Raw genomic sequence first — 12,224 nt, forward strand, 5'->3', positions numbered from 1 at the left:
CGTAAGCTCTTAATGCTGCCACAACACGTCGTAAATTTTGATAAAAGATAAAAAATTGTGTCAACTTTGGGAAATTGTTGGTAAATGTGCAGCGTTCCGTGGCTTTACTATTTTTTTTTCGGTAATAAAAACGTAGTGACTTGAAAATGTGTGAAACTATAAGCGACATATTTTGAGGTTAACTCCATTTGTTTACATAAAAAGAGCTTCTTAAAACTCCTTTTTGTATAGAACTATTTCTAGTACCAAAAAGTTTTTTCCTAGGTGTATGTTAGTGTAAAGTTGTGTGCTAGGGTATACATTATACACTAAGCAAAAAAAGTTATTTACTCTAGGAAGTTATATGTTTCCTGAGATAACGTCGTCGCTACGAGTTCGTGACCTAAGTAATTATGGGCCTATTGTACTTGCTTCCAACTTCATATCTAGAAAAAAAGGTTTTGTAGTTTATTATGCTTCCGTTTTATTTATTTATTTATTTATTTTTTTTTTTAATTATATATTATAAATATACAACACAATTACATCTTTAGCATCCTTAATCGATACAATATTAGCTGCAAATTTAAAATTTACAAACCTCAGGTTATCAGAATTGGTGAACTATAGATAAAAGAACAGAAAAGATCGTTTCCAAGACACCGTTTTAATTTATTAACCGTGAATGATATTTGAAAGTAGGCACGTTATTTAGTAATTAAAAAACGACTTGGTTTCAGCAATATATTTTAGCGCTACAAGTAGCTAAATTTAAGAAATTTAAATCTTTTTCCTTTGGTCATTTTTTTTTTTTTTTTGATATATGCATCAGTGAAAATATGGTGAACGTTTTATTATTTGTTATAGACTAAAATAATTGATCCGTGGAAAGCTTTTCTATAATGAATTACGCATACAGGGTGCCTCAAAGTTTGTAAACACTCTGTATACTAAAAGTAAATTTTATTGGTAGCTCAAACAAGCGCTTACCTTTATTTAGTACAGATGTCAAAAATAACGCCAAAAATTCAAGAAAATTGGAGTAACTTGGCAACGTCGCATCTGAATTTAAAAAATAAACTGCGGTTGAAAACCCTAAGGCAATCATTTACATTCTTAAATGATTGTCAAAATTTGGACGTTTTATGATTCTAGGGATCTAAATCCAGTAATTTTTCTTACTGTTTTCAAATCTATTGTTCTCAGCTTTTCAAATTCAAAATCTTTTGAATTTTAGGTATTTTTCAAAATGCGTTGAAATTTGCAAAATTTTGTACCGAAAGTTCAGTGAAAACATTGAGAATTTAGACCTTTTGGTGATTTTTGGGATTGCAAGAATTTTTGTTTATATTGTTGGATCTGTTCTTTTTGATCCAAAACATTTCTAGTTTTTTCTAAATGTGCCGAATTTTCAAAATTTTGGCCAGGAAAGTTTTTATTAATATATTCGTTTTTCCTCAAACTATAATGCCAACATTTTAAAAATAATCATTTACAAGAATTTTTCTTTGTATTTTTAAAATCTTTTGTTCTCAGTTTTCAAATTTTTTGTGACGAAAGTTATTAATCATTTTCAAAATTTAGATCTCTTTGTGAATTTAGGGTTTTATAATTGTTGCTTGTTTTGTTAGATCTGATTTTTAAGCTTTTTTAATCCAAAATGTTTCCAGCTTTTTTCCAAAATGTGCTAAAATTTTCCAAATTTTTGTAGCAAAAGTTTTTGTTAAAATATACATAATTTGTATTTTTCGTTTAACTATAGCGCCAACATTTTAAAAATTGTATTTAATATGTTTTTTTGGGGTTACAAGAATTTTTCTTTGTACTTTCAAATCTTTTGTTCTCATTTTTTCGGTTTCAAAATTTTTTGAATTTGAAACATTTTTCAAAATTTGGTGAAATTTTCAACATTTTCATTACCAAACTTTCAGTATTAGAATTTAAGTTTTTCACGAACTGATGCTAGGATTTTAAAATTTGTAAGTTACTAAGTTTTAAATGATTTTCAAAATTTAGACCTTTTTATGATTTTTGGGATCCGCAAGAATTTTTGTTTATATTGTTGGATACATTTTTTTCAGTTTTTTTGATCCAAAACATTTCCAGTTTTTTCCAAAATGTGCCGAATTTAAAAATTTTGGCCAGGAAAGTTTTTGTTAAAATATTTAGAATTCGTTTTTCCTCAAACTATGATGCCAACATTTTAAAAATAATAATTTACATGATTTTTTTTAGATCTACAACAATGTTTCTTTGTATTTTCAAATCTTTTGTTCTCAGCTTCTTGGATTCAAACTATTTTGAGTTCTAGACGTTTATCAAAATGTGAAGTTTTCAAAATTTTTGTGACGATTCATTTTTAAATAATTTTCAAAATTTAGACCTTTTTATGACTTTTGGGTTCTATAATTTCTGTTTGTTTTGTTAGATTTGTTTTTTAAGCTTTTTTGATTTCCAGTTTTTTCGAAAATGTGCCGAAATTTTCCAAATTTTTATCCCAAAAGATTTTGTTAGAGTATTCATGATTTGTATTTTTCCTTAAACCATTACGCAAACATTTTAAAAATAGCATTTTATATGATTTTTGGGATTACAAGAATTTTTCTTTGTATTTTCAAATCTTTTATTCTCATTCTTTCGGTTTAAAAATATTTTGAATTTGACATTTTGAAAATGTGGTGAAATTTTCAAAATTTAGACCTTTTTATAATTTTTGGGGTCTACAAAAATTCTTGTTTGTGTGTATTATTAGAGCTATTCTTGTCAGCTTTTTTAATCCAAAATATTTCCATTTTTTCAAAACGTACCAAAATTTTCGTAGGAAAATGTTTGTTAAAATATTTTGTTCAAAGTACGATTTCAACATTTTCAAAATAGTAATAATAATTCACGTGATTTTGAGATCTGAAAAATTTTTTCTTTGTATTTTCAAATGTTTTATTCTTACGAAACTATTTATTTTAAACATTTTTCAAAATTTGGTGAAATTTTCAAAATTTTTATGACAAAACTTTCAGTGAAACCATTAGAATTTATTTTTTTTTCACGAACTGAAGTTAGGATTTTAAAAATTGTAAGTTACTAATTTTTAAATGTTTTTCAAAATTTAAACCTTTTTATAATTTTTGGGGTTTGCATTTTTTTTTGTGTTATTGGAGCTGTCCAAAATATTTCAGTTTTTTCCAAAATTTTTGTCGCAAAAATTTGTGTCAAAATATTCATAATTTGTATTTTCAAAATAGTATTTTGTTTTTTGGGATTACAAGAATTTTTCTTTATATTTTCAAACCTTTTGTTCTCATCTTTTCTATTTCAAAATATTTGCAATTTTAGACTTTCAAAATTGTGAAATTTTCAAAATTTTTGTGACGAAAGTTTCAGTGAAAACATGAGAATTTAAGTTTTTTTTCACGAACTGTTGCTAGGATTTTAAAAATTGAAAGTTACTAATTTTTCAATAATTTTCAAAATTTAGACCTTTTTATAATTTTTGGGGTCTGCGAAAATTTTTATTTGTATAATTGGAGCTGTTCTTGTTAGCTTTTCTGATCCAAAATATTTCCATTTTTTCTCAAAATGTACTAAAATTTTCGTCGGAAAATTGTTTGTTAAAATATTTAGCTCAAACTATAATTCCAACTTTTTAAAAATAATAATTTTTCTCGAACTGGGGCTAGGATTTTAAAAATTGCAACTATTTTTAAACAAATTTTCAAAAATTTTTTGTAGTTTTTGAGTTCCGCAAGAATATTTGCTTGTTTTGTTAGATCTGTTTTTTAAACTTTTTTGATCCAAAATATTTCCAAAATCTGCTGATATTTTTCAAATTTTTGTTAAAATATTCATAATTTGTATTTTTCCCCAAACTATAGCGCCAACATTTTAAAATTAGTATTTTATATATTTTTTGGGATTACAGGAATTTTTCTTTGTATTTTCAAACTTTCTGTTCTCATCTTTTCCGTTTCAAAATATTTTGAATTTTAGACATTTTCCAAAATGTGCTGAAATTTTCAAAATTTTTGAGATGAAAGTTTCAGTGAAAACAGAATTTTTTGACGAACAGATGTTGGAATTTTAAAAATTGTAAGTTAATATTTTTTAAATTATTTTCAAAATTTAGACCTTTTTATAATTTTTTTGATCCAAAATATTTCCATTTCTAAACTTACCAAAATTTTCGTCGGGAATTTTTTTTTTTAATATTTACCTCAAGCTATAATTCCAACATTTTAAAAAAGTAGGTTACGTGATTTTTGAGGTCTACAAACATTTTTCTTTGTATTTTCAAATGTTTTGTTCTCTGTTTTTTTCCAAAATTTGCCGAAATTTTCCAAATTTTTGTTAAAATATTTATAATTACTTTTTTGGGTTTACAAGTTTTCTTTGTATTTTCAAATCTTTTCGGATTAAAAATATTTTGAATTTGATGTTGTATAAAAAACGTTGAAATTTTCAAAATTTTTGGGTTGAAAGTTCAATTTAATCATTTGGAGTTTAAATTCAGCTTTTCTAATCCAAAATATTTTCAGTTTTTTCCAAAATGTCCGAAATTTCCAAAATTTTTGTCGGTGAAATTTAAAAAATAGTGATTACGTGATTTTTGCAGTTTAGAAGAATTTTTGTTTGTATTTTCAGCTTTTCTGGTCCAAACGATCTTGAAATTTACTTGTTTTCCAAAAAATATATAAGAAAGTTGTCGCAGTAAAATTTTGGACACGTGATTTTTGGGATCTACAAAAATTTTTCTTTGTATTTTCAAACGTTTTGTTCTCTACTTTTTTCCAAAATGTACCGAAATTTCCAAAATTTTTGTCGATGAAGTTTAAAAAATAGTGATTTACGTGATTTTTGCGATTTAGAAGAATTTTTGTTTGTATTTTCAGATCTTCTATTATCAGCTTTTCTGGTCCAAACGATCTTGAAATTTACTTGTTTTCCAAAAAATATATAAGAAAGTTGTCGTAGTAAAATTTTGGACACGTGATTTTTGAGATCTACAAAAATTTTTCTTTGTATTTTCAAATGTTTTGTTCTGTGGTTTTTTCCAAAATGTGCCGAAATTTTGCAAATTTTTGTTAAAATATCATAATTATTTTTTTGGGTTTACAAGTTTTCTTTGTATTTTCAAATCTTTTCGGATTCAAAACATTTTGAATTTTAATGTTGTATAAAAAACGCTGAAATTTTCAAAATTTTTGGGGTGAAAGTTCAGTTTAATCATTTGGAATTTTAAATTCAGCTTTTCTAATCCAAAATATTTTCAGTTTTTTCCAAAATGTCCGAAATTTCCAAAATTTTTGTCGGTGAAATTAAAAAAATAGTGATTACGTGATTTTTGCAATTTAGAAGAATTTTTGTTTGAATTTTCAGATCTTCTATTTTCAGCTTTTCTGGTCCAAACGATCTTGAAATTTACTTGTTTTCCAAAAAATATATAAGAAAGTTGTAGTAGTAAAATTTTGGACACGTGATTTTTGAGATCTACAAAAATTTTTCTTTGTATTTTCAAATGTTTTGTTCTGTGGTTTTTTCCAAAATGTGCCGAAATTTTGCAAATTTTTGTTAAAATATCATAATTATTTTTTTGGGTTTACAAGTTTTCTTTGTATTTTCAAATCTTTTCGGATTCAAAATATTTTGAGTTTTAATGTTGTATAAAAAACGCTGAAATTTTCAAAATTTTTGGGGTGAAAGTTCAGTTTAATCATTTGGAATTTTAAATTCAGCTTTTCTAATCCAAAATATTTTCAGTTTTTTCCAAAATGTACCGAAATTTTCAAAATTTTTGTCGATGAAGTTTAAAAAATAGTGATTTACGTGATTTTTGCGATTTAGAAGAATTTTTGTTTGTATTTTCAGATCTTCTATTATCAGCTTTTCTGGTCCAAACGATCTTGAAATTTACTTGTTTTCCAAAAAATATATAAGAAAGTTGTAGTAGTAAAATTTTGGACACGTGATTTTTGAGATCTACAAAAATTTTTCTTTGTATTTTCAAATGTTTTGTTCTCAACTTTTTTCCAAAATGTGCCAAAATTTTCCAAATTTTTGCGCAAAAGTTTTTGTTAAAATGTTCATAATTTCTTTTTTGGGTTTACAAGTTTTCTTTTTTGTATTTTCAAATCTTTTCGGATTCAAAATATTTTGAATTTTAATGTTGTTTAAAAAACGCTGAAATTTTCAAAATTTTTGGGGTGAAAGTTCAGTTTAATCATTTGGAATTTTAAATTCAGCTTTTCTAATCCAAAATATTTTCAGTTTTTTCCAAAATGTACCGAAATTTCCAAAATTGTTATCGCTGAAATTTAAAAAATAGTGATTTACGTGATTTTTGCTATTTATTTTTAGCTTTTCGGGTCTTGAAATTTACTTGTTTTCCAAAAAAATATATAAGTTGTAGTAGTAAAATTTTGGCCAAAAAAGTGGCAACCCTGTAATTATAGATCGACATTAAAAAAAAAAATGGAAAACTTCGAATTTTCTTGAAGTTTTGTATCGTTTTTAAATATTTTTGAATGAGTATCAGAAATTTAAATTTTAAAATTGTGTATAGTTGGTGTGCAGCAGAGGGGAACTACTATGACAAGAACATGTTGAGTCATCACAATTTGTCACTTAGGGTTTGACCAGTGGCGCATCAAAAATAAATTAAAAACAGTCATTAGGTTTGTTTAAAGGTGAAAGACCACGCGAAACATTATTGTTAGTAGTTCCTTCCCCAATGTCACAGGTGGACCCGTCCGGACTCTTTTACGTCCACTGCAACGTTTTATTGGTGTGTTCTGAAAGTGTTTCCGCTCTAGAAATTAGTAGTACTTTCAGAAATTATTCAGGCACTTCATTTGCAGGAAGTAGTTGTCTTCTGGTTAAATTGAACGTCAGTTTTTACTCTGATCTAACTTTATTTTCGAAATATGTGTATACACCAATATTACTTTTAAAAGTTGCTCCCAAGTTTTATTCTCGGGAGAGAGTTAGTTGTTTTCGTTTTATACGATTATAGTGCGGATATTTAAGTTTTTTACCTGTTTACAATGTACAAAAATAACTAATTTATGCATTTTTTTGTTAAGAAATCCAGTTGAAACTGGAATGATACTTGAACGAACTATTAGTTATTTCCGTAATTAGCAACTTTTTTCACTTATTTAATGAGTTGTCGCTTAAATATGTACATATTTCCATTGCAAACATCCATATTCATAAAATCACTGCATATGGAACACAAAAAGTTGCCATAATAAATATTTAAAGACACTTTCATAAATAAGTAAATACAAAAAGTCACGTGTAAGTAAATGAGGCTATGATTCAAAACGAAGATTTTCGAAAACTCGCTGGCGCCCTTTGCCTGTAGGTGTCGCTCCATCGTGCGAACAAAGACGCCACAATTACTTAGTAGAACACTATTTTTAGTAATCTAATTCCTCCGCGGTTTTCGCTTCGCCGAATGCATATTCCGACGCCGACAGATGTTCGAATCCACTTTTCCAACTTGTGTACCATGAGTTTTTTTCCGCCACAACCTTGAATCGAGCAACACCACACTGTTGCATTTGTTTAAATTCGTTATTCCGGTTCAGCATATGGGTTTAATAGCCTTTGTTCGTTGACATTTTTCAAAAACGGAATTTAAACGACGAAAAACAAACGCAGCCAGGGCTGCCAAGGTAAGCGCGGCAATTTTCCTTCCTCGTGACTAAGGTAACGGAGGCCCCGCGGCGTAAAACTTAATTGTGGCCGTAAATCTAGCCATTAAAAATCCCCCAAATGTCAAACGAAGATATCGAGAAAACTATAAATATCAATGAATGTTTTTCAACCTTAAGTAGTGTAACGCGCGGAGTCAGGGCCACGGCCCCCTCCCGACGCGCGCCCATGACTCGGGCCGTTATGCAACGAAACGACAACTTTGGGCAGGAGTTTCGTTGATTAGCACCCCCACGGAAAATTCGTACTCCGAAACTGCGTTGACTCATGACCCCCGAAAAACTAATGACATCACCTCAACGCACATTTTATTAAATCTCGCCCGAAATCACTCACTATTACGACAGATTAGTAGTCAACGGGACAAATATAGTTGTGGTGCAGAGAGATCGTTGCAAGATTTCATTAAAATTTCCGACGCAACGCACTTTCACTGCATTATTATTTGGTGGACGTGGCGGAAAAGCTTTTCCTATTGTAAATCATGAATAAGTGTTTTCCGCAAATGTGCCGCTCGTTAATTTCGACGTAACTCGTTTAATTACTTAACCGCAAAGTGTCGATGCCAAATGCATCTCTAAAGGCGAAGGTTTATTTACACTGGCGAGAATTTTTAGCAAATATGGAATGGTTAGAGAGTGCTGTGGACAACCAGTGGCGGCGCGACGGTTTTTCAAAGGGGCGCTGTATAGTTTTCGGTACCGGGAATAACGGTGTGTTCCAAACATGATCCAGAGTGCGAACAATTTTCGTGTTATCAGGTATACTTGACATTTTTTTGTTAATAACTGGGTTATTGTGGTTGAAGATTAACTATAATTTACGATATAGTTATTACGGTGATACGGGTATGGCGAAGAACGTAATTGCGCTATAAAATGAAGTAAAGTCAACTTATTTTGGCTAACTATAAAGATTTAAAATTAATGAGCAAGCAAGAAAAAATATAACTATAACTGATACGGTTTTTCGTCATTTGATATTTAATTATTGTCATTCGAATAAATTTACTATAATCGACCTTTCTTTCATTTGGTTATTTATTGTGTGTGATTATTCCCGATAAATATAATTTGCTCTTTCGTTTACCTTGAATGCGTGTTCGTTAATGAATTTTGATAGATAAATATAGAAGTAATTTACGGTTATCTCAGTTGTGATTTTTTTATGAATTAGTTATGGGTTTATAATCGATACATTTTTCACAAAGTTGTGGAATTGAATTACATTTATATATAACTAAAACAAATATAACTGTGTACATTAACTATAATTGACATAATTTTTATATTTCACTGATAAATTACAACTAATATTTTTTTCTTAGTTAATTGTAGAAGCTTTTGACAGTTACGATTGCAAAAAATATATAATGAATAAAAACAAAAATAACATTGTAATAGATCACGTAAATTAGGATCAAATATTCGTTCTAGTTATGTCAGTAAAAACAAATTCATTTAACTATAACTGAAAATTTCAGTTTCTTGACTTCTTTCTTTATGATAATCAATTATTGTTTGTTTATTTTTGTAACTGAAGCACTACAAGTTTAGGTTATACCGTCAGTAATTAATTTTAAGACCCACCACTGACCCGGAAATGACCGGCATTCAGGCAAGACTTCTATCATTACGGGTACTAAGACCAAGTAATGATATGCATTGTTGATGCTTATATCCCTGAATTTTTTATTGCATATTCGTTTGCAATAATAGTTATAATTTGGATAAGTTTCTTTGTATTTACTACAATTGACTTCTTTCATTTAGTTATTAAGAACAACAATTGTTTTTGCTCAAAAAAAATTAGTTAACTATAATCGATATTTGCGTTTAGCTATAATCGGTATTTACTTTCGTAATTTTTGTGTGATTATTCTCGATAAATATAATTTGCCGTATTCAGTGCGTACTTGTTAATGAATTTTTATAAATAAATATAGAAGTAATTTACAGTTATTTCAGTTATGATTCTTTTATGAATTAGTTAAGGGTTTAAGTTAATCGATACATTTTTTACAAAGTTGTGGATTTAAATAATATACGAATTATTTTTTCATTTATTTACAGCTAAAAAAAGGAAATCTAAATGTTTAATTAACTATAATTGATATAATTTTTATATTTCACTGACAAGTTAAAACTAACATTTTCTTTTTAATTCATTGTAGAAGCAAAAACCTACTGTTTTTGCCAGTTACGATTACAAAAAGTATGTAATGATTATTTCTCTGTAACTATAATTACTTGCGTAATTTTTATTTAACTGCGAAACAAAAATGATATTGTAATAGACTACGTAAATTAGAAGTAACGATTCGTTCTAGTTATGACAATGAAGACAAATTCATTTAGCTATGACTGAAAATTTCAGTTTGTTGACCGCTTTTTTGCAAGTTATGATAATCAATTGTTGTTTGTTTGTCCTTGTAATAGACAACAAGTATTACAAGTTTTAGTTATAGATTCAGTGATTAATTAACCATAATTGATGCTAGCTATCAGTGAATGCTTTTATTGTACATTCGCTTACAATAATAGTTATAATGTGGACAAGTTGCTTCCAATTTACTATAATTGACACTTCTTCCATTTAGTTATTCCGCACAACAATTGTTTTTGGTCAAAAGAATTGGTTAACTATTATTGATATGTGCGTTTAGCTATAATCGGTATTTATTTTTCGTAATTTTTATACGATTATTCTCGATAAATATAATATGCCGCTTTCATTTATCTTTCAGTTATTTCAGTTACGATTATTTTATAAATTAGTTAAGGATTTATATTCGATACATTTTTTACATAGTTGTGGAATTAAATTATAACAGTTATTTTTTCATATACATGCAACTAAAAGAAATATATAACTATTCACATTAACTATAATAATTGATATAAAATTTTATATTTTGCTGACAAGTTAGAACTAAATTTTCTTCTTCGTTAATTCTAGAAGCAAAAAGCTACTATTTTTGCCAGTTACGATTACAAAAAATATGTAGTGATTATTTCTCTGTAACTATAATTAGTTGCGTAATTTTTATTTAACTGTGAAACAAAAGTGGTATTGTAATGGACTACGTAAATTAGGAGTAACGATTCGGTCTAGTTATGACAGTAAAAACAAATTCATTTAGCTATAATTGAAAATTTCAGTTTCTTGACGGCTGTTTTGTAAGTTATGGTAACCAATTGTTGTTTGTTTGTTTTTGTAACAGACAACAAGTACTACAAGTTTTAGTTATAGATTCAGTGATTAATTAACCATAATTGATGCTAGCTATCAGTGAATGCTTTTATTGTACATTCGCTTACAATAATAGTTATAATGTGGACAAGTTGCTTCCAATTTACTATAATTGACACTTCTTCCATTTAGTTACTCCGAACAATAATTGCTTTTGGTCAAAAAGATTAGTTAACTATTATTGATATTTGCGTTTAGCTATAATCGGTATTTATTTTTCGTAATTTTTATGCGATTATTCTCGATAAATATAATTTGCCGCTTTCGGTTATCTTGAATGCGTACTTGTTAATAAATTTTTGTAAATAAATATAGTAATAATTTACAGTTATCTCAGTTACGATTATTTTATAAATTAGTTAAGGATTTATAATTGATACATTTTTTACATAGTTGTGGAATTAAATTATAACAGTTATTTTTTCATATACATACAACTAAAAGAAATACATAACTATTCACATTGACTATAATTGATATAAAATTCTATGTTTCGCTGACAAGTTAAAACTAACACTTTCTTCTTAGTTAACTGTAGAAGCAAAAACCTGTTGTTTTTGCCAGTTACGATTACAAAAAGTATGTAATGAATGTTTCTATGTAACTATAAGTAGTTGCGTATTTTTTATCTAACTGCCAAACAAAAATGATATTGTACGAGATTACGTGAATTAGGAGCAACGATTCGTTCTAGTTATGTCAGTAAAAACAAATTTATTTAGCTATTACTGAAAATTCCAGTTTCTTGAATTATTTCTTGTAACTTATAATAACCAATTATTGTTTGTTTGGTCTTATAACTGACAAGTACTGTAAGTTTTGGTTATAGCTTCAGTGATTAATTAACCATAATTGATGTTAGCTATCCGTGATTTTTTTATTGCCTATACGCTTACAATAATAGTTATAATTTGAACAAGTAGCTTCCTATTTACTACAATTGACACATCTTTCATTTAGTTATTACAAACAGGAATTATTTTGACCAAAAAAAATAGTTAACCATAATTTATATTTACGTTTAGCTATAATTGGTATTTAGTTTCGTAATTTTTGGGTGACTATTCTCAATAAATATAATTTGCTGCTTTCGTTTATCTTGAATGCGTGTTTGTGAATGAATTTTTATAAGTAAATATAGGTGCAACTTATAGTTATCATCTCAGTTACGATTCTTTTATAAATTAGTTAAGGATTAATAGTCGTTACATGTTTTACATAGTCGTGGGATTAAATTATAGCAATTAATTTTTCATATACATACTACTGAAAAAAATATA

The 12,224-nt window shown here is 27.6% G+C and overlaps 1 protein-coding gene across 5 annotated transcripts in view; it reads left to right on the forward strand.

The window, feature by feature from the left end:
• Positions 1–12,224, forward strand: part of LOC135136910 (zinc finger protein chinmo-like) — a 181,457-nt gene that overhangs the window by 130,323 nt on the left and 38,910 nt on the right. The window lies entirely within an intron of this gene.

Source organism: Zophobas morio, unplaced genomic scaffold (assembly GCF_036711695.1).
Source record: "Zophobas morio isolate AGI-343-1 ecotype UQ-CSIRO unplaced genomic scaffold, CSIRO_AGI_Zmor_V1 ptg000028l, whole genome shotgun sequence".
In the NCBI taxonomy this organism is placed as follows: Eukaryota; Metazoa; Arthropoda; class Insecta; order Coleoptera; family Tenebrionidae; genus Zophobas; species Zophobas morio.